We start from the raw sequence: 24,945 nt of genomic DNA on the forward strand, positions 1-24,945 counted from the left end.
TAAGCTAACTCTTTTTTCAGAGAGGTAGTGGGGGACAGTCCCCCGTAAAGTCAGAGGTGTAGGTGAAAGCACAAAGCAGAAAGTTGGCAGACTCTGGTTTTGGGGGTAGATGGGGGACTCCTGAGGCTCGATCCCGCCTTTGCATATGGGCGGAGTTCCTCACGCTGGCTCCCGGCAGTGATAGAATTCCAGTTGAGCTATTCCAGATCCTGAAAGATGATGCTGTGGAAAGTGCTGCACTCAATATGCAATATGCACTCAATATGCAATATGCCAGCTCCCGGCAGGAAATATTGGCAATAACTATTTAATATCTTCAGTGACACTGTAACTAGACTTATTTTGGTGATCACTTTGAAATGCTTCCCTGGTGGCTCAGACGGTAGAGTGTCTGCCTGCAATGCAGGCGACCTGGGTTCGATCCCTGGCTTGGGAAAATCCCCTGAAGAAGGAAATGACAACCCACTCCTGTATTCTTGCCTGGAAAATCCCATGGACAGAGGAGCCTTGTAGGCTACAGTCCATGGGGTCGCAAAGAGTCGGACATGACTGAGTGACTTCACTTCACTTCACTTGAAATGTGAAGTGAATAGACATACCGAATCATTATATTGTGTATTAAGAACTAACATAATGTTGTAAGTCAATTATATTTCAAAAGCAAACATAGAAAAAGATTTGTGGTTACCAGAGGCAGGGGTGGGAGAAAGGGGAATTGAATGAAGGCAGTCAAAGGTACAAACTTCCAGATACAAGATAAATAAGTACTAAGGTTGGTGCCTGCAGCCATGAAATTAAAAGATGCTTACTCCTTAGAAGGAAAGTTATGGCCGACCTAGATAACATATTGAAAAGCAGAGACATTACTTTGCCAACAAAGGTTCGTCTAGTCAAGGCTATGGTTTTTCCAGTGGTCATGTATGGATGTGAGAGTTGGACTGTGAAGAAAGCTGAGCCCTGAAGAATTGATGCTTTTGAACTGTGGTATTGGAGAAGACTCTTGAGAGTCCCTTGGACTGCAAGGAGATCCAACCAGTCCATTCTGAAGGAGATCAGCCCTGGGATTTCTTTGGAAGGAATGATGCTAAAGCTGAAACTTGAATACTTTGGCCACCTGATGCGAAGAGTTGACTCATTGGAAAAGACTCTGATGCTGGGAGGGATTGGGGGCAGGAGGAGAAGGGGACAACAGAGGACAAGATGGCTGGATGGCATCACTGACTTGATGGACGTGAGTCTGAGTGAACTCCGGGAGTTAGTGATGGACAGGGAGGCCTGGCGCACTGCGATTCATGGGGTCGCGAAGAGTCAGACACAACTGAGCGACTAAACTGAAACTAAAGGTTATAATTTATAACATAAATAGGTTAACATTGCTAAATGTCATATATGAAAATTGCTAAGAGAATAAGCCCTAGTTCTCATCACAATACATTTTTTTTCTATTTTTCTATTTTACTCTATTTTGTACCTCTATGGGATGATGGATGTTCACTAAACTTATGTATAAACTTATGTATAAAATTATGTATATCACTTCATGATATACATAAATCAAATTAGTATTCTGTATGCCTTAACTTCGGAGAAGGCAATGGCACCCCACTCCAGTACTCTTGCCTGGAAAACCCCATGGATGAAGGAGCCTGGTAGGCTGAAGTCCATGGGATCACTGAGGGTCAGACACGACTGAGCGACTTCACTTTTACTTTTCACTTTCATGCATTGGAGAAGGAAATGGCAACCCACTCCAGTGTTCTTGCCTAGAGAATCCCAGGGACGGGGGAGCCTGGTGGATTGCCGTCTATGGGGTCACACAGAGTCGGACACGACTGCAGTGACTTAGCAGTTAGCAGTTAGCATACCTTAACTTTTACTGTATGTCAGTTATATTTCAATAAAACTGGAAAAATAAGAAACCACTATGCAGTGTCACCTCATGGCTGTTAGAATGGCTGTGAGTGCTAAGTCACTTCAGTTGTGTCTGACTCTGTGCAACCTATGGACTGTAGCCCCCCAGGCTTCTCTGTCCATGGGATTCTCCAGGCAAGAATACTGGAGTGGGTTGCCATGCCCTTCTCCAGTTAAAATGGCCATCACCAAATGTGTGAATGTGGAGAAAATGGAACCCGGTACACTGTCGATGAGAATGTAAATTGATATAGCTCATATATAAAACAGTATTGAGGATCCTCAAGACATTAAAAATAGAACTACTGTATGCCAGCAATTCTACTAATGAGAATATATTCAAAGAAAATGAAAATACTAGCTCAAAAAGTTATCTACTGCCCCATATTCATGGCAGCATTATTTACAATAACCAAGACAGATAAGCAACCTAATTCATCATTGGATGAATTGATAAAGAAGCCATGATACATATAGATACTATACACATATACTATGAAATATTATTCATCCATGAAAATGAGGAAATCCTATCATTTGCAACAACATGGATAGATGGTAAAGGTATTATACTGAGTGAAATAAGTCAGACAAAAATAGTGCATGATCTCATCTATGTGTGGAATCTTTTTTAAAAAGAACAAGCAAACTCATAGAAAAAGAAACCAGAATTATGGGTACCTTAGGTAGAGGTTCAAGGGAGAGAAAGTGTAGGAAGGTGGCAGAAAGGTATAAACTTCCAGTTATAAATAAATATTGTGGATATAATGTATAACATGATGACTATAGTTAACACTTCTATGTGATATATAGAAAAGTTAAGAGTATATTCTATGAGTTTTCATCAAAAAAATAAAATTTTTCCTTTCTTTTTTTTCTTTTCTTTGTATTGTATGTTTATGAGAAAATGGATATTTGCTGAATATATTTCACAATATATGTAAATCAAACCATGATTCTGTATGTCTAAAACTTAAATAGTGATCAATAAAACTGGAGAAAAGTAGAATCATTATAAGAAATGGCAGAAGGTAGCCTTAATAATGGTCCTCAGACTTGAAAGGTTTTTGCCAAAAACAGTAACAAACGATCTAGTATTTTTCTTGGGTTCAGAAAAAGAAAACTCCCCTTTTGAGGAGAGTTTAGTGTTAGCAAAGAAGCTCAGTGTTAGCAAATAAACCCGTTACATTTCCTTATGACCCTTTGTACAACATATTCTGATGTCATCGGTAGTTTTCTTGGTCTGTACATTAACTGATGTTTATTGGCCTTCTCAATGTAAGAATTTCACAATGAAAAGATGATTTATAATTTGCTTCCCTCTTCATACTGTATTATGAAATACAAAGATAATGATAAGGAACATGCATATGTGAGCTCCATGCTGAAAGTTTGCATTTTCTTAGCCAGGAAGACCCCTGTTAAAGGCCATTTCTAGGACTAAAAAGAGAATTCAGGCTGAGACCTCCCCTAGGATATCTCTCTTAATTTATGACAGGATTGACTGAGCCACACCCCAACATGGCACTTGAGAAAACTTTTAATCATTTTAATCAGGATCAATTATACAGTGGAAGTGGGGAATAGATTTAAGGGACTAGATCTGATAGAGTACATGATGAACTGTGGACAGAAGTTTGTGACATTATACAGGAGACAGGGATCAAGACCATTCCCCAAAAAAAGAAGTGCAAAAAAGCAAAATGGCTCTCTGAGAGGCCTTAAAAATAGCTGTGAAAAGAAGAGAAGTGAAAAGAAAAGGAGAAAATGAAAGATATACCCATTGGAATGCAGAGTTCCAAAGAATAGCAAGGAGAGATAAGAAAGCCTTCCTCAGTGATCAGTGCAAAGAAATAGAGGAAAACAATAGAATGGAAAAGACTAGAGATCTCTTCAAGAAAATTAGAGATACCAAGGGAACATTTCATGCAAAGATGAGCTCAATAAAGGACAGAAATGGTATGGACCTAACAGAAGCAGGAGATATTAAGAAGAGGTGGCAAGAATACACAGAAGAACTGTACAAAAAAGATCTTCACAACCCAGATGATCACGATGGTGTGATCACACACCTACAGCCAGACACCGTGGAATGTGAAGTCAAGTGGGCCCTAGGAAGCATCACTACAAAGAAAGCTAGTGGAGGTGATGGAATTCCAGCCGAGCTATTTCAAATCCTGAAAAATGATGCTGAGAAAGTGCTGCACTCAATATGCCAGCAAATTTGGAAAACTGGAAAAGGTCAGTTTTCATTGCAACCCTAAAGAAAGGCAATGCCAAAGAATGTTCCAACTACTGCACAATTGCACTCATCTCACATGCCAGTAAAGTGATACTCAAAATTCTCCAAGCCAGGCTTCAACAATACATGAACCATGAACTTCCAGATATTCAAGCTGGTTTTAGAAAGGGCAGAGGAACCAGAGATCAAATTGCCAACATCCGCTGGATCATTGAAAAAGCATTAAGTGAAGTCGCTCAGTCGTGTCTGACTCTGCTACCCCATGGAGTATAGTCCACCAGGCTCCTCTGTGCATGGGATTTTCCAGGCAAGAATACTGGAGTGGGTTGCCATTTCCTTCTCCAGGGTATCTTCCCAACCCAATGATCAAATCCAGGTCTCCTGCATTGCAGGCAGATGCTTTAACCTCTGAGCCACCAGGGAACCCCTGGGAAAAAGCAAGAGAGTTACAGAAAAACATCTACTTCTGCTTTATTGATTATGCCAAAACCTTTGACTCTGTGGATCATCACGAACTGTGGAAAATTCTGAAAGAGATGGGAATACCAGACCACCTGACCTGCCTCTTGAGAAACCTGTATGCAGGTCAAGAAACAACAGTTAGAACTGGACATGGAACAACAGACTAATTCCAAGTAGCAAAAGGAGTACGTCAAGGCTGTATATTGTCAACCTGCTTATTTAACTTATATGCAAAGTACATCATGAGAAATGTTGGGCGGGAGGAAGCACAAGCTGAAATCAAGATTGCTGGGAGAAATATCAATAACCTCAGATATGCAGATGACACCACCCTTATGGCAGAAAGTGAAGAGGAACTAAAAAGCCTCTTGATGAAAGTGAAAGAGGAGAGTGAAAAAGTTGGCTTAAAGCTCAACATTCAGAAAACTAAGATCATGGCATCTGGCCCCATCACTTCATGGCAAATAGATGGGCAACAGTGGAAACAGTGTCAGACTTTATTTTTGGGGGGCTCCAAAATCACTGCAGATGGTGACTGCAGCCGTGAAATTAAAAGACGCTTACTCCTTGGAAGGAAAGTTATGACCAAACAAGATAGCATATTCAAAAGCAGAGATATTACTTTGCCAACAAAGTTCCATCTAGTCAAGGCTATGGTTTTTCCAGTGGTCATGTATGGATGTGAGAGTTGGACTGTGAAGAAAGCTGAGCACCAAAGAATTGATGCTTTTGAACTGTGGTATTGGAGAAGACTCTTGAGAGTCCCTTGGACTGCAAGGAGATCCAACCAGCCTATCCTAAAGGGGATCAGTCCTGAGTGTTCATTGGAGGAACTGATGTTGAATCTGAAACTCCAATACTTTGGCCACCTGATGTGAAGAGCTGACTCATTTGAAAAGACCCTGATTCTGGGAAACATTGAAGGTGGGTGAGAAGGTGATGACAGAGAATGAGATGGTTGGATGGCATCATCGATTCAATGGACATGAGTTTGGGTAAACTACGGGAGTTGTTGATAGACAGGGAGACCTCGCATGCTGTAGTCCATGGGGTCACAAACAGTCAGACACTACTGAGCAACTGAACCGAACTGAACTGATGAAGAGAAAGAGTCATATTGGGAGAGAATAAAAAGGAATGCTTCCTCTTCATCTCCTTAGAGGCATACAAGTTATCAAGACTGTCACAGCCCTCAGTGATTGGAAGGAGAAAGCAGGCTCTGGTCAAAGGTGGCTGCATAAACTAACAAAGTGCATAAAATAATAGCCTGTATTTTACCAAAAGTGTATCGCATATTACTGCTTCTAGTCTTGTCAATAAAACCTCAGAAAATAGACTCTATTCTCACTTTATTACAGATGAGAAAGGCAAAACTCAAAATGGCTAAGTAACTTGCTCAAAGTCACAGCCAGAAAGAATTTAAGCTGAGATTCAAGACCATGTTTGTCTTCTTAACTGCACTATATAGCTCCCCGGATTCAAAAGAACTCTAATTAGAACTCTGCCAGGAAAGCTGCTAGAACAGGATGCAGGCTGCCGAGGTCAGCATGCACCAGCTCTAAGCACATGGTTACCTTGACTTCCAACAGCAAAAGCAGAGATTCAAAAGCAAGTGTTAAGCTACTCCTCATCTGAGGTGCCTGCAAAATTCAAACCCTGGGTAAGCAGGTCAGAGTGAAGAATTAAAGCCCCTAAGACTAGGATCATAGATAAGAGGTCAGCATGAAGCAGCCTATTGTGGGGTGCAAGATGCAGGCTGACACAAGGCTTAAGCCAACTCTGAAAAAACAGGAGTAGAATTGAGTTTAGACCTGTTTGGATCAGCATCACAGACTCTTTTAAAAAAGTAGAGGGTACCCACTGAGAAGTAACATTCATCAGGGTTGACTCATTATCCCAAGAACAGGGTCTTTCTATCCTCTGCTGTCACTTTAAATTGCTATTATATGTGGGTGAATACAGCTAAGTCCATGTGTTCAGCTATCAAAGCAAGGTTCTCAGTATGCCCTTTAAAGAAGACTTGGTCTTCTGCAGAACCGTCTTAGTTCTAATAGAACAAATGTAACCATAAAAGAGATGACATTTATAATAATCCTTACCATTTGGGTAAAAGTACAAATAATGCAAACCCCATTGTAAGAGCACCAACTTTCTTGCCCCATAATTGCAACTACAATCTATTCCTTAGTCTTCCTATATTTTCAGTTCAGAGCTCTGGACATACTGTTGCCATCTTCTCTGCCATTAGGACTTCATTTACACCCTAAATGCTTTCAACTTGAGAGAACGCTGAACTGTATGTTTGCTAAGTACATTGACTTCATTTGAGGCATTAACAAGAATATGTTTTTATCCAAAGATGCACACCTGGAAGAACAAAGTTTTGTTTCTCATCTGAACAAAGAAGTCCAGTGAAAATGACTTATTTTTGCTTTTTGGGTTGTAAAACCTAACATTACCCTTCTATCTTAAAGTGAATGTTACTTTGAAGCCAGAGCCATTGCAGTTTAGGGTGGAGTTTAGATGGATAGCTTATCTCTGTTATCTCACTGTGCCCACATCAGGACAAGGAAGCAATAAACCCAGAAACTTATTTGTCAAACATGAGCTGATTGGATTTATTATTGAAAATAGTCGTAATGCTTTAGTCTTAAAGATTGTATATTTCACATTTCCATCACATATACTGCTTTATGTGATTTTACAAAGGTAAATTGGCTCAACAAATGAATATATGAGTTCTCAAACAACTATAAAGCACTGTACGCAGTATTGTAAAGGACCCATTATTCAATCTCACATTCCTGGAAAAAATTGCCAATAACTATAAAAGTTAAAATTACATATCCCCTGATTAGCAATTGAATTTCTAGGAATTCATACTACAGATGTATTTGTGCTATGTAAAATAGCATGTGTAAGATGATTCATGCAGCAGAATTTATACTGTCTAAAGATTAATGCTATTGATCATCAGCAAGTATTGGTTAAACAAATTAAACAACAGACAAGCCATGAAAGCAACCTAATTGTCCATCAATAGATGACAAAGAAAATGGGGTATATATATATATATGATACAATATTATTCAGCCATTTTTTAAAAAGGGACTTCCCTAATGGTCCAGTGGTTAAGACTCTGAGCTTCCACTTCAAGGGGCACAGGCTTGATTCCTGGTTGGGAAAGTAAGATCCCACATGCTTTGTGGCATGGTCAAATAAATTAATAAAATTATGCTTAAAAAATGAATGAAATCTTGATATTTGTGGCAACAGCAACATGGGTGAACCTAGAGGGCGTTATACTAAGTAAAATGAGTCAGAGAAAGATGAATTCCATATCATCTCACTTATATGTTGAATTAAAAACAAAACCAAGCGCATAGATACAGAGAGCAGGTTGATAGTTGCCAGAGGCACAGTTGAGGGTGGGCAAAATGGATGAAGTGGGTTAAAAAGTACAAACTTCCAGTTATAAAATAAATGTCAGGACTTCCTTGGCTGTCCAGTGGTTAAGACCCCATGCTTCCACTGAAGGGGAATCATGGTTCAATCACCAGGTTCAATCCCTGGTCAGGGAACTAAGATCCAGCATGACACACAGCACAGCCAAATAAAAAAAAAATAATAATAAATAAGTCATGAGAATGTAATGTTCCTTGTGTGGCTACAGTTAGTAATACTGTAATGGATGTGTTACAGTTGCTAAGAAAGTAGATCATAAGAGCTCTCATCACACAAAAAAAGACCTTTGTAACTATGGTGTGTGCTTAGTCGCTCAGTTATGTCCAACTCTTTGCGACTCCATGGGCTGTAGCCTGCGAGGCTCCACTGTCCATGGGGATTCTCCAGGCAAGAATACTAGCATGGATTGCCATAGCCTCCACCAGGGTTCTTCCCAACTCAGGGATTAAACCCAGGTCTCCCGCATTGCAGGATTCTTTACTGTCTGAACCACCAGGGAAGCCCTGTAACTATGGTGTTGGATGCTAACTTATTGTGGTAATCATTCCACAAATTATACAAATATCAAAACATCATGTTGTACACCTGAAACTAATATAAAGTTATATATCAATTATATTTCAACTAAAAAAGAAAACAAATTAGGTTATAGCTTTTCCTTAGACTATGAAAAAAGAATAATGGTGTTGCTCTTTCTGTACTGACTAGCAACTTTGCCAAGATACAATGTCAAATGAAAAAAGAAAGATGAAGAACGTCATTATCAGTGTTATATACAGTATATTTGAAAAGATGTGAAAGAAACTGATAACAATGGTTGTCTTTTGGAAGAAAACTGGACCTATCTAAATGCCTCAAATTTGACTATTAGGTTTTTACATTGATCCTAAGAAATAATGGCCACGTGGCTGAGATCATAGGCCTCATTATGCAGTGAAGAGTTACCCTTCTAGTTCTTAGAGCTCCTCATATGTGTCTCTTCCCTTGGGTGGATTCTTGGCTTTTCTTGTTGCACAGACCCCAAACACCATTCTTCACTTCCACCCCAAGTGAAAAAACTGAAGAAACTGAGACTGACTCCTGCCTCCAAGCCAAAGGAAACATCTGCTTTTCTGAACTTGCCTAAGGAAGGAAAAGAACAGCAAGAAGCAATTGAACATACTGATGAAGAAAATAAAACAGACCTGATGAACAAGCCAGTGAGGAGATTTTCAAAGCAGAACAGAAATATAACAACTTCTCCCAAACATTTTTTCAGAAGAGGTCAAAATTGATTGCCAAAATACAAAATTTTAGGGTGACAACATTTGTTAACCGTCCACAAGTATCTGTACTGTTTGCGGGGGAGGACAAAGAGATACTGCGTTATTTGACAAGAGCTGAAGTGACAGAATTTGAAGATATTAAATCAGGTTATGGAATAGATTTTTATTTTGATGAAAACGCTTACCTTGAAAATAAAGTTCTATTCAAAGAATTTCATCTGAATGAGTGTGGTGATCCATCTTCAAAGTCCACTGAAACCAAACAGCAATCCAGAAAGAATCTGATGAAATGTTCAAGTCAAACACAGAAAAAAGCCAGCAGGAAGAGACAGCATGAGAAACCAGGGAGTTTCTTCACCTGGTTTACTGTTCATTCTGATGTAGGTGCAGATGAGTTAGGAGAGGTCACCAAAGATGATATTTGGCCAATCTCCATTACAGTAATACTTGATTCCTGACAAGGATGATGAGAAACGGAAAGGAGAAGAAAAAGGAGATGATAACGAAGAGGAAGGATTGGAAGATATTGTTGAAGTGGATGAGGATAAACATGAAGATGAAGATGATGGTGAGTGGGAGGAAGGAAAGGAAGTGGAAGGAGAAGACAAATGGAATTCCAGTAGTAGTAGTCACTCAGTCATGTCCAACTCCTTGTGACCCCACAGATTGCAGCCCACCAGGTTCCTCTGTCCATGGAGTTCTCCAGGCAAGAATACTAGAGTGGATTGCCATTCCCTTCTCCAGGGGATCTTCTGACCCAGAGGTCGAACCCAGGTCTCCTGCACTGCAAGCAGATTCTTTAATGACTGAGCTGCAAGGAAGCCCTTCCTTATTTAATTTTCTTCAGTCTGTGGAAGCAAGTTGCAACCTTTTTTTTTTTCCTCCTCTTGTGCTTGGTTGTTCTGTTTTTAAGGTCTCTTTTCTCCTTTATACCATGGTCCACAACTTATTTTGGGGAGTAGATACCTTGAGCAGAACTCAGTTGAAAGAAACTTTTTACCCTCTTTCTGTTCCAAATTCATTTTAATCCCTTCCAGTCTCAATAAAAACTTTATGTGATCAACACCACCATGTTCTGTGATAAAACAGAAAAATCTTCTGCTCCCTCAGTTCTGTTGGAAGCTGGAGAGTGCTAGCTCCTATATAGTAGTGTACAGAGTTCTAGCTTTTTTACTCCTTTCTCTGAATATTGGACTCAGAGATTATACTGTGTATCTATGTGAATATGGGCAGTTAGCATTTACCAACATGTATCTGTCTATTTTTCTTTTGCTTAAAACAAAAAATATTTTTTAAATGGGGTTATAGAGGTCAGCAAAGTATGATTTTGAAATGATTGGGTGAGTTAAGTAGACATTTTCATTACATGGTTCTTCTCTGGCATGTTTAATTATAAGGTTTAATGGACATCTTTGCAGTGTAAGATAACACTTTTTAAATAAAATTTTATCTTAATGAAAAAAATATAAAAATATCCACCTTTCTAGGGAAAAGTAATAAATGTTTTATTTCTATTCATGTCTCTTTTATATAAATATTTTACATGTGGGAAATGCCAAGTTATTTTCCAATATTCCAGCCAATTAGCAATTATCCAAGACTTTGAGTGGCTTCCAGGTCCTTTCCATCTTGGGCTGAATCCAGGTGATGTCTAAAAGAAATCATTCTTTCTTACTTGCATGTATATCTTGTCAATTTTTCCAGGAACAATATTTTGTAAAATTAGTGTAAGTGTGGGAATTTTCTGGCTGTCCAGTGGTTAAAACTCTGTGCTTTTACTGCTGAGGGTCCAGGTCCAATCCCTGGCTGAGGAACAAAGATCCTGTAAGCCATGTAGCATAGACAAAAAAAAGAAAGAAAAATCAATGTAAATGCATGTCTTTAAATAAATATTAAAAGGTGATGGAAAATAGATTCCCTGAGAGAAAACAAGACTGAGAATAAGAAGAGTGAGCAAAAGAACAAAAGTCAAAGGAAAAAAAGAGAGAAATCAAGGATTAAGTTAGTTAAGGCTTGAAGTAAGAAGGGTTACATGTATGCAGTGAGAAATTAAAAGTCATTTTTTTTTTAATCTTAAGAAACTTAGTGTCATTCTGAGGGTGATTTGGGATCCAGCAGCTGCAGAGAAAAGATCAAAAGGACAAGAATCTCTTAACATTTTATCCCCAATGGAAGAGCCATCTTCAATACCTGAGAGACCACAAAAGAAATTAGGTAGAAAATCATAGATTATATTCTAATATTTCCTCTCAAATTACATGATTCATTCAATCAAGAATATTTATGGAGGCATTTCTAATCCTACAAAGATGGAATAACTGTTAGCAGACTTGTCCTTTCACTGTAAACAACTGGAAAATTAAACGAAAATATGTGAAACACCTGGTTTTAGACCTGAGACAATAGACATTCAGAACTTTGATCACTGAGGGAAAGAATAAAATGAGTGATCGCTATGATCACCTCAACTTTCTGCCTGGAGGCATTTTCCAATCCATAGCATAGGGAGGAAGGATCCAACCAGAGAAGAGCAGTTGCCAACAAGTAAAGGGAGAAAATTATTCAGAAAGTTTGAAAATGTCATCATCAGTCAAGCAGTGAGAAAATAGAAATGTATAAAATTTTGTGAATCATTTTGCTGTTATTTAACAAGTTATAGCATAAACAAATACATATATACATAGATGTATTGCAATAACAATATCATTTTTACTCATGTGAATTCTAATATGCTTTCTGGAATGCAAGGTAAAAGCATAGATTATACCCTCAGGTCATGTGGTTTTCATGCATGCAAATGTCAATCATTATGCATGTTGTGAAAAGTTGTTCTAAAAGATTATTTTAATGAATACAGAATATATCATCTTATCATATATAGTAACAGTGATGTCTAAGAACAGGGCTTTGATTAGGTAGGTCATGAGGACCTGCTTTGAGAATCCAAAGAAAGAGTGTGAAAGTCAGACACACAGTAGTAATAGCAACAATGATAACAATAGGAATAACATAACTGTCATTTATCAACTTTCATTATGTATACAGCACTTACACAAGGTGGCATTTAATCTCCATGACAATCCTGTGAGGTGTATTATCATCACTATTAATATTTTACAGTAAGGAAACTGAGACTCCTAAAGGTTAAATGGCTTTCCTATGGTAATTGAAGAAAATTTGATACCAAACCTGATTCCAGAGATTATACTCTTATCCATTACACAGACTGTCTATCAAGTCATGATAGGATGGCTGCCTAGGGAGTGTGAAACTAGAACCATGAGAGTGAAATAAATCAAATGAGAATTGAGCTGTCAGTCAAGACTCAGTGCAGGAAACAAATAACTCCAGAAAATTTATGGGCAAGGGATTCAATAAGGAATCATTACTGTTGGAAGGAACAAAGGAGTAGGAGTGTAGGGGCTGCCACTGGAATTTCTGTGGTCTAGTAATAAGGAAGATCAGAAAGCTAGAGCCAGAAAACCATAGCTGCTTCTACTATTTCTATAATTCCTTCACAACACCCATGAAGCTGGACACTAGATGCCAGAACACAGTCTGGCTCCTTATAGTCACCCTTTCAAACTCTTGACACATTTCCATGACTTGCTTGCCAGGAGAAATAGCATCAGAAAGACATGTTCAAAGACTATGCAATAGGGAAAGGATACTCTCTTTAAAAAATGGTATTGGGAAAACCAGACAGCCACATGCAAGAGCTAAAATGGAGGGGGTGAAGTCAAAATGGTGGAGTGTTACGGTGTGAAGTTCATGTCTCCTCACAACTAGGGCACCTACTTGACGTTGGTGGGGGATAGATATGGACACCTAAGAGAATGAGAGGAATGCCCAAGCTACTACATAGAATGTAGGGGTGGGGGCGAGCAGGGAGTGGGGAGAGATGGAGGCAGGAAGGGACAGGTACCCTTGAGAGGGAACTAGGAGAGAGAAGGGGGGTCCCACTACTGGAGGAGTCCACTCACCATGAGGAGAGCAACAGAGACAGGAAGGGACCCTCAGGGCATTGGGGGATGGGAGGGGAATGTGGCCAACATTTCTCCTGTCCACTTGAGCCCCAGAGAGCCTACTGGGTTCCAAGCCTGGTCCTCCACCCTCTGATGCTCCCTCCAATGCCCCCTTCAGGTCCTGGGAGCATGGGAGGGAGGAGGAGGAGAGGAAGAGTAGAGGTAAATGGGGTGACAGGGAGGGACCCTTAGGGATAGGAGGATCAAAGGGGAACACAGCCAGTGTTTCCCCAATCCACTTGGGCCCCAGCAAGCCTGCAGTGGTCCTGGTCCTCATCCTCCACACTTGGAAATGCGAGGCTGCACCCTGCCCCCCACCCCTAGGGCCTTTTCCAGACCCCTGGGTCCAGAACCTAGGCCCCGCCCCCACCAAACATGAGCCCCACCTAATCCATACACACACCTAAGCTCCAGCCCCACCACCACCAAGGCCTTTTCCAGAGTTTTGGGGGGTTTTATTTTTTGCCATTGTGGTTCTGTTTTATCTTGATGTTATTTTGTTTCATTTCTATTTTTATTTTTTCTAATATATCTGTTATTTTTCTAATTTTATTTTTTATTCTTTGTTATTATTCTCCATTTTTTTTTCCTTTGTGGTGTCATACAGTTTGCAGGATCTTGGTTCAAAGGCCAAGGGTCAGGCCTGAGCTCCTGTGGTGGGAGCATCAACCTGAAACCACTAGACTAACAGAGAACCTCAGACCTCCAAAAATGTTTATCAGAGTGAGGTCTCCCAGAGATCCTCATCTCCGCACCAAGACCTGGCTCTACCCAATTGTCTGCAAAGTCCAGTGCTGAAAGCCTCAGGCCATATAACCAGTAAGACAGGAACATGTTCCCACCCATCAAAAGAATGAAACAACAACAACAATAATATGTTACAGATGAAGAAGGAAGGTAAAAATGTACAAGACTAAATAAATGGAAATACACAATCTACCTGAAAGTGAATTCAGGATAATTATAATAAAGATGATCCAAAATCTCAGAAATAGAATGGAGGAACAGATTAAAAATATATATGAAATATTTAACAAAGACCTAGAAGAACTAAAGAACAAACAGATGAACAACACAAAAATTGAAATAAAAAAGAAAAATACACTAGAAGGAATCAATAACAGAATAGCTGAGGCAAAAGAATGAATAAGTGAGCTGGAAGATAGAATGATGGAAATAACTGCCAAGGAGCAGAATAAGGGGGGAAAATTTGAAAAGAATTGAGGACAGTCTCAGATACCCTGGGACAACATTATATGCACCAATATTTGAATTATAGGGGTCCCAGAAGAAGAAGAGAAAGAAAAAGGGTGTAATAAAATATTTAAGAGATTATAGTTGAAAACTTCCCTAACATGGGAAAGGAACATTCACACAAGTTCAGGAAGGACAGAGAGTTCCATACAAGATAAACCCTAGGAGAAAAACACACATATTAATCAAACAAGCAAAACTTAAATTCAAAGAAAAAATATTAAGAGCAGCAAGGGAAAGCAATAAATAGCATACAAGGGAATCCCCATCAAGTTATCAATTGATTTTTCAGCAGAAACTCTGCAGGCCAGAAGGCAGTGGCATGATGTATTTAAAGTGATGAAAGGGGAAAAAAAAAACTACAATCAAGATTATTCTATAAAGCAAGGATCTCTTCCAGATTTGACAGAGAAACCAAAAGTTTTACAGAATAAGTGAGCTGGAAACTAAGAGAATTCAGCACCACCAAAACAGCTTAACAACAATACTAGGGACACTTACAGACTGAACGTGAGGATAGGGAAAAAGAAACTACAACAGTCTTCTGAAATCTCACCTCAGGAAATAATAAAAATCTCAAATAAACTGTCTAGCCTTACACCTAAAGCAACTAGAGAAACAAGACTAAAGACAACTGAAAATCAGTAGAAGGAAAGAAATCATAAAGATCTGAAGAGAAAGAAATGAAAACAATAGCAAAGATCAATAAAATTAAAAGTTGGTTGTTTGAGAAGATAAAATTGATAAGTCTCATCAATTTTGATGAGCCAGACTCATCAAGAAAAAAAAAGGAGAACTCATATCAATAAAATTGATTTGGAGAAATTACAACTGATGCTGCAGAAATACAAAGGATCATAAAAGACTACTACAGACAACTATGAGTATTACGCTGGTGGCTCAGATGGTAAAGAAGCTGCCTGCAATGCAGGAGACCTAGGTTCAATCCCTGGGTCAGGAAGATCTCCTGGAGAAGGAAATGGCAACCCACTCCAGTATTCTTGCCTGGAAAATTCCACAGACAGAGGAGCCTGGTGGGGTACAGTCTACGGGGTTGCAAAGAGTAGGACACGACTAAACAACTGTCACTTTCATTTTCACAAGCAACTACGTGCTAACAAAATGGACAACTTGGAGGGAATGGAAAAATTCTTGGAAATGTACAACTTTCCAAGACTGAATCAGGAAGAGTTAGAAAATATATACAGGCCAATCACAAGTAATGAAGTTGAAACTGTAATTAAAAATCTTTCAACAAGCAAAAGTCCAGGACTACACAGATTCACAGGCAAATTCTACCAAGTATTTAGAAAAGAGCTAACATCCATCCTTCTTAAACTCTTATAAAAAATTGCAGAGGGAAAAACACTCCCAAATTCATTCTACAAGGCTACCTGATATGAAAACCAGACAAACATCACACATACACACTAAAGACAACTACAGGCCAATATCACTCAAACACAGATGCAACAATTCTCAACAAAGTACAAACAAACAGAATCCAACAACACATTAAAAGGATCATATATGATGATTAAGTGGGATTTATCTCAGGGATGCAAGGATTCTTCAATACGTGAAAATCAACCAATATTAACAAACTGAAGAATAAAAACCATGTGATCATCTCAATAGATGCTGAAAAAACTTTTGATAAAATTCAACACCTATTTATGATTAAAAGCTCACCAGAAATTGGGCATAGAGGGAACCTATCTCAACATAATAAAGGACAAATATGACAAACCCACAACATCATTATCAATAGTGAAAAACTATAAGCATATCCTCTAAGATCGGGAATAAGACAAGGGTGTCCACTCTTGCCACTATTATTCAACATAGTTTTGGAAGTCCTAGCATGGCAATCAGGGAAGAAAAAGAAGTAAAAAGAATGCAAATTGGAAAAGAAGTAAAACTGTCTGTGTGCATTTATGATACTATACATAGAAAATCCTAAAGATGACATGAGAAAACTGCTAGAGTTAATCAATGAATTTGGTAAAGTTGCAGGATACAAAATTAATGCACAGAAGGCTCTTGCATTCCTATACACTAACAATGAAAAATTAGAAAGAGAAATTAAGAAAGCAACCCCATATACCATCACAACTAAAAGAATGAAATATCTAGGAATAAACCTACCTAAGAAGGCAAAAGACCTGTACTCAGAAAATTACAAAATATTGATGAAAGAAATCAATGATGACACAAATAGATGGAGAAATATACCATATTCTTGGATTGGAAGAACCAATACTGTGAAAATGACTATGCCACCCAAAACAATCTACAAATTCAGTGCAATCTTTATCAAATTACCAATGGCATGCTTCACAGAATTAAAACAAAAAATTTTACAATTGGTATGGAAACAAAAGACCCCAAATAGGCAAAGCAATCTCAAGAAAGAAAAATTGAGCTAGAGGAGTCAGGCTCCCCAGTTTCAGCCTATACTACAATGCTACAGTAATCATGACAGAATGGCACTGTCACAAAAAAACAGAAATATCGATCAATGGTACAGGATAGAAAGCCCAAAGATAAACCCACACACACTGATGGTCACCTAATCTATGACAAAGGAGGCAAGAATATTCCATGGAGAAAAGACAGTTTCTTCAGTAAGAGGTACTGGGAAAACTGCACAGCTATATGTAAAAGAATGAAATTAGAACACACCCTAACACCATACAGAAAAATAAATTCAAAATGGATTACAGACCTAAATGGAAGACTGAACACTACAGTACTCTTAGAGAAAACACACAGAATACTCTTTGACATAAATCATAGCAAGATCTTTTTAGATCCAACTCCTAAACAAAATAAAAATAAACAAGTGGGGCCTAATTAAACTTAAAAGAATTTGCACAGCAAAGGAAATCATAAAGAAGATGAAAAAACAATCCTCAGAATAGAAGAAAATATTTGCAAACAAAACAACTGACAAAAGATTAATCTCCAAAATATACAAACAGCACATGAGGCTCAATATCAAAAAAACAAAAAACCCAATCAAAAAATGGGACTCAGACATGGAGACAAGTAGCAGTGAGACATCTGATGACGATGCCTGGAAGTAGGCGTATAAATGCTCACAGTTAAATCTGACCCAGTAAACTCAGCTTGTGTGTTTAGGGGTTATACAGAAGAAATTGTTCTTCACCTTTTCCTTTTCTTATTTTATTGTTGAATACTTCATGCACAAGGGAAATAATCATATCCCAAAGAGAGAGCGAGCGATTGGCTTGTTTAGCTTTTGTTGTTGTTCTTCCCTGTTATCTGCTTAATAGAAAGAATTTTGTGTGGTGGGAAAGATTTTTAAAACACACATACACACAGTATATATGGGGCAATGCACAGGTGGGAGCTGGCAGTGCAGAGAGGAGGAGACACTGGTCTGCAGCAGCAGCTTCTACTACCAGCCCTTGGGGCACTCACCCCTGTGCTCAAGCAATCATCGTCAATGACAAAGTGACTGTTGAAGTTATAATTGTATTAAATTAATGCTAATAATTTGGATATTTTATTTTATTTCTGGCTGCTCGGGTAATGTTAGCCCTTAACCAAGCACATGTGGTTTTTTTCCTTTTTTTTTTTCTTTCTGGGTACAGCTGTAAAATATTTGGATATAGGAAATGTTGTGTTATTCTTGCAGCCTTGATATTCAGGGTGGATTGTAAAATATAAATTTTTGTGAGATTTCAAAGATTAAGATTATTTTGATAACATTATTTACAGATTTAAAAGATGTGGTTATCACAAGTCTGTTGAGGGGGAAAACTATTGCATAAAATAACTAACTTGGAATAAATATTTTGCATCAGTAAAAAAAAAAAAAATGGGTGAAAGATCTAAATAGACATCTCTCCAAAGAAGATATAAAGATGGCCAAAAGACACAGGAAGAGATATTGATCATTAATTATTAGAGAAATGCCAATCTAAACTACAATGAGTTATCACCGCACATCAATTAGAATGGCCATAACTGAAAAATCTACGAACAATGAATGCTGGAGAGGATGTGGAGAAAAAGGTACATTCTTGCACTGTTGCTGGGAATGTAAATTGATACAGCCACTGGACAGAACAGTATGGAAGTTCCTTAAAAAACTAAAAATTATCATATAACCCACCAATCCCATTTCTGGCCAAATCCCCTGAGAAAACCATAATTCAAAATGACACATGTACCCCAATGTTCACTGCAGTACTCTTTACAGTAGCCAGGACATGGAAACAATCTAAACATCCAATGATAGATGCATGGATAAAGAAAATGTGGTACGTATATACAATGGAGTATTACTCAGCCATATAAAGGAATGAATTTGAGTCACTTGTAGAGATGTGGTGGGACCTAGAGCCTGTCATACAAAGTGAAGTAAGTCAGAAAGAGAAAAACAAATGTTAACGCATATGAGGAATTTAGAAATACGGTACAGATGAACCTATTTCCAGGACACAAATAAAGACTCAGATGTCAAAAATGGACATGTGGACACAGGGCAGAAGAGGAGCGTGGGACAAACTAGGAGATTAGGATTGATATATATACACTACCATGTGTAAAATAGATGGCTAATGAGAACCTGCTCTAAAGCACAGGGAGCTCAGCTTGGTGCTGTGATGACCTAGAGGAGTCTGATGAGGGGGTAGGGTGAGAGGGAGGTCCAAGAGGAAGATATATACATACAGCTGATTCACTTCGTTGTACAACAGAAACTAACACAACATTATAAAGCAATTATGTCCCAATTTTTAAAAAAAAAAGAACTAAAGTGGACATTCTCTTATACCATACAGAAAATCAACTTTAAATGGATTAAAACTCTATAAGAATAAGAGTCACATGTCCTCCTATCTGTTAAATTCTCATAACCTATTACAGGGTTTAATACATATTTCTTGAAGGAAAAACTACTTTAAAATGTTTTTTGTTGTCAGAAAAATCTGCATTCAAGTACTGGTGTCTCATCGTCTCTCAACTAAAAACAAAAATGAAGTTTCTCTCAAAAATGTTGGTGAGAATTAAATAATATATGTAAAGCACTTACCACAAGACCTAACACACAACATTCAATGTTTGAATAGAATTCTCCAGGCTGGAATACTGGAGTGGAGTGGGTAACCACTCCCTTTTCCAGAGGATCTTCCTGACCCTGTGGCTAAGTGAGAATTACTAAAGTTCTCTGCTTTTTTTGTTTTTGTTTTTAGATGCTAAGTCATGTCTGACTCATTGCAACCCCATGGACTGTAGCCCACCAGTCTCCTCTGTCCATGGGATTTTCCAGGCAAGAATACTGGAGTGGGTTGCCATTTCCTCCTCCAGGGAAGGAGCTATCTCTTGTTTTGTTGGAAAGGGGTGTTTTCTATGACCAGAGTATTCTCTTGACAAAACTCTGTTAGCTTCATTTTGTATTCCAAGGCCAAACTAGGCTATTATCCTGGGTATCTTTTGACTTCCTACTTTTGCATTCCAATCCCCTACAATGAAAGGGACATCTCTTTTTTTTTCTTTTCTTTTCTTTTTTTTTTTTTTTGGTGTTCATTCTAGAACTTGCTGTAGGTCTTCATAGAACTGGTCAACTTCAGCTTCTTCAACATCAGTAGTTGGACAACAGACTTGAACTACTGTGATGTTGAATTGTTTGCTTGGAAATGAACTAAGACCACTCTGTCATTTTTGAGATTGCACCCAAGCACTGCATTGTGGACTCTTTTGTTGACTATGAGGGATTCTTGCCCACAGTAGTAGATATAACAGATTCCATAAATATACACACATTTATACACTTGCACACAGACACACTCTTAGAAGAATGATTTTTATCCACACAATACTAATTCATTTTTTAGAAGAGTAGCTTCTGATTCCTCTATTTTGTTTTTAGTTGCAGTTAAACACATTATATAAAGAGCAATCTAGCACCAATGATTGGAAAGCTGTCTGATTTTCATTTTTGAATGATTTAACTGAGCCATGAAGGAAGCCCTTAACATTTAGTTAGAATTTCTTAATATATATTGTGGAGGATTTTTAGATATTAATTTTTTCTCTTTATCCTTTTCATAGATCACAGCCTTGTTGTAGTGAAATGGCTTCCATAATTCAATGAAGCTATGAGCCATGTTCTGCAGAGTCACTCAAGACAAATGGGTCATAGTGAAGAGTTCTGACAAAACATGGTACACTGCAGGGGGAAATTGCAACCCAATCCAGTATTCTTGCCTGGAGAACCTCATGAATAGCAGGAAAAAATAAAAAGATATGACATTGGAAGATGGGCTCCCTGGGTCAGAAGGAATCCAATATGCTAAGGGAAAGAGCAGAAGGCAATTACTAAAAGCTCCATAAGAATGAAGCGCTAGGCCAAAGTGGGAACAAACGCTCAGCTGTGGGTGTACCTGGGGATGAAAGTAAAGTCCAACACTGTAAAGAAAACTATTGTATAGGAACCTAGAATATTAGGTCCATGAATCAAGGTAAATTGAACATGGTCAAGCAGAAGATAGCAAAAGTGAACATCGACATCTTATGAATCAGTGAACTCAAATGGACGGGAATTGGGGATTTTAAAAAGCACAGACGTTACTTTGCCAACAAAGGTCCATCTAGTCAAAGCTATGGTTTTTCCAGTAGTCGTGTATGGATATGAAAGTTGGACTATAAAGAAAGCTGAGAGCCAAAGAATTGATGCTTTTGAACTGTGGTGTTGGAGAAGACTCTTGAGAGTCCCTTGGACTGCCAGAAGATCCAACCAGTCCATCCTAAAGGAAATCATTGGAAGGACTGATGCTGAAGCTCAAACTCCAATCCTTTGGCCACCTGATGTGAAGAACTGACTCATTGGAAAAGACCCTGATGCTGGGAAAGATTGAAGGCAGGAGGAGAAGGGGACAACAGAGGATGAGATGGTTGGATAGTATCACCGACTCAAGGGACATGAGTCTGAGTAAGCTCTGGGAGTTGATGATAGAAGGAAAGCCTGGCGTGCTGCAGTCTATGGGACCACAAAGAGTCAGATATGACTGAGAGAACTTAACTGTACTGAAACGACCAAAAGACTAGCAGGAAAAAAATTTTCCACAACTAAAGACAGAAAGAAGGAATCACAAGACAGTTAGGAAAGGCAGAGACATGGTATGGTTCAGACCCACACCCCCAGGGTAGCTGACCTACAAATGAGAGGATAATCACAATTTCACAGGTTATCCCTAAGGAGTGAGGGGTCCAAGCTTCATATCAGGCTCCCTATCCTTGGGGATTTGCATTAGGAAGATGAGCCCCTGTTCCCTTGAAAGCTGGCTTTGAAGCCAGGGTTTGGAGCTTACAGCTCTATAAAACAGAAGTGAAGTGAAGTGAAAGTGAAAGTTGCTCAGTCGTGTCTGACTCTTTTCAACCCCATGGACTGTCCATGGAATTCTCCAGGCTAAAATACTGGAGTGGGTAGCCTTTCCCTTCTGCAGTGGATCTTCTTGACCCTGAATCAAAACAGGGGTCTCCTGCATTGCAGGCGGATTCTTTACTAGTTGAGCCACAAGGGAAGCCCAAGAATACTGGAGTGGGTAGCCTATCCCTTCTCCAGTGGATCTTCTTGACCCTGAATCGAAACAGGGGTCTCCTGCATTGCAGGCGGATTCTTTACCAACTGAGCTATGAGGGAAGCCCCCTAGAAACAGAGACTCCACTCTTACTGGGCAGGTGCAAAAACTTGCTTGAAATTCCCACATACTCAAGACCCAGCACAAAGGTAATAATTTGAAAAAAGATTAGATGATAGTTGACTAGATGATGCACAGGAACATCTCAGCAAACTGGAAGACAGATTTAGACCTCATCCAAGTTGATGAGAAAAAAATAAAGTTTTTTTTTTTTTTTTTTTTAATGAGGGCAGTTTAAGAGACCTCTGAGACAAGACCAAACATACTAACATTTACATCATAGGGGTCCCAGAAGGAGAAGAGAAAAAAGGGCAGAGAACTTACTTGAAGAAATATTAACTGAAAATTTTCCTAACCAGGGAAAAGAAACAGACATCCAGATCCAAGAAGCACAGAAAGTCTCATTTACAAGACAATCCCATTTATAATTGTATCAAAAGAATAAAATACTTAGGAATAAATCACATATGACATTAAGAAAAGAAATTGAAGATGACTCAAACAAATGGAAAGATATACCATACTCGTGGATTGGAATAATTATTATTGTTAAAATGATCACACTATTTAAAGCAATCTACAAATTCAATGCTATTCCTATCAAAGTACCAATGGCATTTTTCATAAAACTAGAAAAAATAATCCTAAAATGTGTATGGAAACACAAAAGACCCCCAGTAATCAAAACAATCTTGAGATAGAACAATAAAGCCAGAGGTATCATGCTCAATGACTTAAAACTACTCTACAATGCTACAGTAATCAAAATAGTATGGTACTGTCACTAGTGTTTTTACAGACACATAGATCAATGGAACAGAAAAGACAGCCCAAAAATGAACCCACATTTAGACGGGCAATTAACCTACATTAAAGGAGGTAAGACTATACAACAAGAAACAGTTTCTACAATAAATGGGATTGGGAAAACTGAACAGCTATGTGCAAAAGAATCAAATTGACTACTCTCTCCCACCATGCAGAAAAACAAACTTTAAATGGATTAAAGATTTAATGTAAGACCTAGAAGAAAACATAGGCTGTACGCTCCTTGACACTGGTCTGTGATGATTTTTTGGAAATGTCTCTTCATTTTGTTTCAAGGGAAACAAAAGTAAAAATAAACAAATAGGATTATATCAAACTTAAAAGCTCTTGTACAGTGGAGGAAACTACCAACAAAACAAAAAGACTGCCTACTGAATGGGAGAAGATATTTGCAAATTGATAAGGGATTAATCTGATCTGATAAGGGATTAACATCCAAAATATACAAAGGACTCATACAACTCAACATCAAAAAAAAAAAAACCTTGATGAAAATTGGGAAAAGGACATGAATAGACATTTTTCCAAAAAAAAAAAAAAAAAATACAGATGGCCAATAAACACATAGAAAGATGCTCAACATCACTAATCACTAAGGAAATGCAAAACATGAGATATCACCTCACACTAGTCGAAATGGTTATTATCCAAATGACAAGAAATAACAAGTGCTGGTGAGCCTGTGAAGAAAAGTGAATCCTTGTACACTGTTGGTGGGAATATAAATTGGTGCAATCACTATGGAAAATAATATGGAAGTTCAAGCTGGTTTTAGAAAAGGTAGAGGAACCAGAGATCAAATTGCCAACATCTGCTGGATCATGGAAAAAGCAAGAGAGTTCCAGAAAAACATCTATTTCTGCTTTATTGACTATGCCAAAGCCTTTAACTGTGTGGATCACAATAAACTGTGAAAAATTCTGAAAGAGATGGGAATACCAGACCACCTGACCTGCCTCTTGAGAAATTTGTATGCAGGTCAGGAAGCAACCGTTAGAACTGGACATGGAACAACAGACTGGTTCCAAATAGGAAAAGGAGTATGTCAAGGCTGTATATTGGCACCCTGTTTATTTAACTTATATGCAGAGTACATCATGAGAAACGCTGGACTGGAAGAAACACAAGCTGGGCCGGGGGAGAAGCTAAGATGGTGGAGGAGTAGGACGGGGAGAACACTTTCTCCCCCACAAATTCATCAAAAGAACATTTAAACGCCAAGTAAATTCCACAAAACAACTTCTGAATACCGGCAGAGGACATCAGGCACCCAGAAAAGCAACCCAAGTCTTTGAAAGGAGATGTTTTATCAATGGTGCTGTATAGAAGGAGAAGTTTTGAAACTACTGTAAAAATAAGACCGATAACTGGAAGCAGGAGGCTTAAGTACAAACCCTGACTCCAGGGAACTCCTGACTCCAGGGATCATTAATTGACAGGAGCTCATCAAACGCCTCCATACATACACTGAAACCAAGCACCACAAAAGAGCCAACAAGTTCCAGGGAAAGACATACCAAGCAAATTCTCCAGCAACGCGGGAACACAGCCCTGAGCTCCAAGACACAGGCTGCCCAAAGTCACCCCAAAACCATAGACATCTCATAATTCACTACTGGACACTCCATTGCACTCCAGAGAGAAGAAATCCAAATCCACCCACCAGAACTCCGACACAAGCTTCCCTAACCAGGAAACCTTGACAAGCCACCTGTACAAACCCACACACAGTGAGGAAACGCCACAATAAAGAGAACTCCACAAACTGCCAGAATACAGAAAGGACACCCCAAACTCAGCAATTTAAATAAGATGAAGAG

The 24,945-nt window shown here is 38.6% G+C and overlaps 1 non-coding gene and 1 pseudogene across 1 annotated transcript; both read left to right on the forward strand.

Annotated features, from left to right (window-relative positions):
- Nucleotides 1-364: 364 nt before the first annotated feature.
- On the forward strand, nucleotides 365-436 carry TRNAC-GCA (transfer RNA cysteine (anticodon GCA)). The gene has a single exon. It is a non-coding gene; the product is annotated as a tRNA-Cys (tRNA).
- A 5,705-nt stretch (nucleotides 437-6,141) lies between these two features.
- On the forward strand, nucleotides 6,142-10,859 carry LOC112446823 (protein SET-like; annotated as a pseudogene).
- Nucleotides 10,860-24,945: the final 14,086 nt, after the last annotated feature.

The sequence above is a fragment of the Bos taurus genome, chromosome 5, assembly GCF_002263795.3.
Source record: "Bos taurus isolate L1 Dominette 01449 registration number 42190680 breed Hereford chromosome 5, ARS-UCD2.0, whole genome shotgun sequence".
Taxonomy (NCBI): Eukaryota; Metazoa; Chordata; class Mammalia; order Artiodactyla; family Bovidae; genus Bos; species Bos taurus.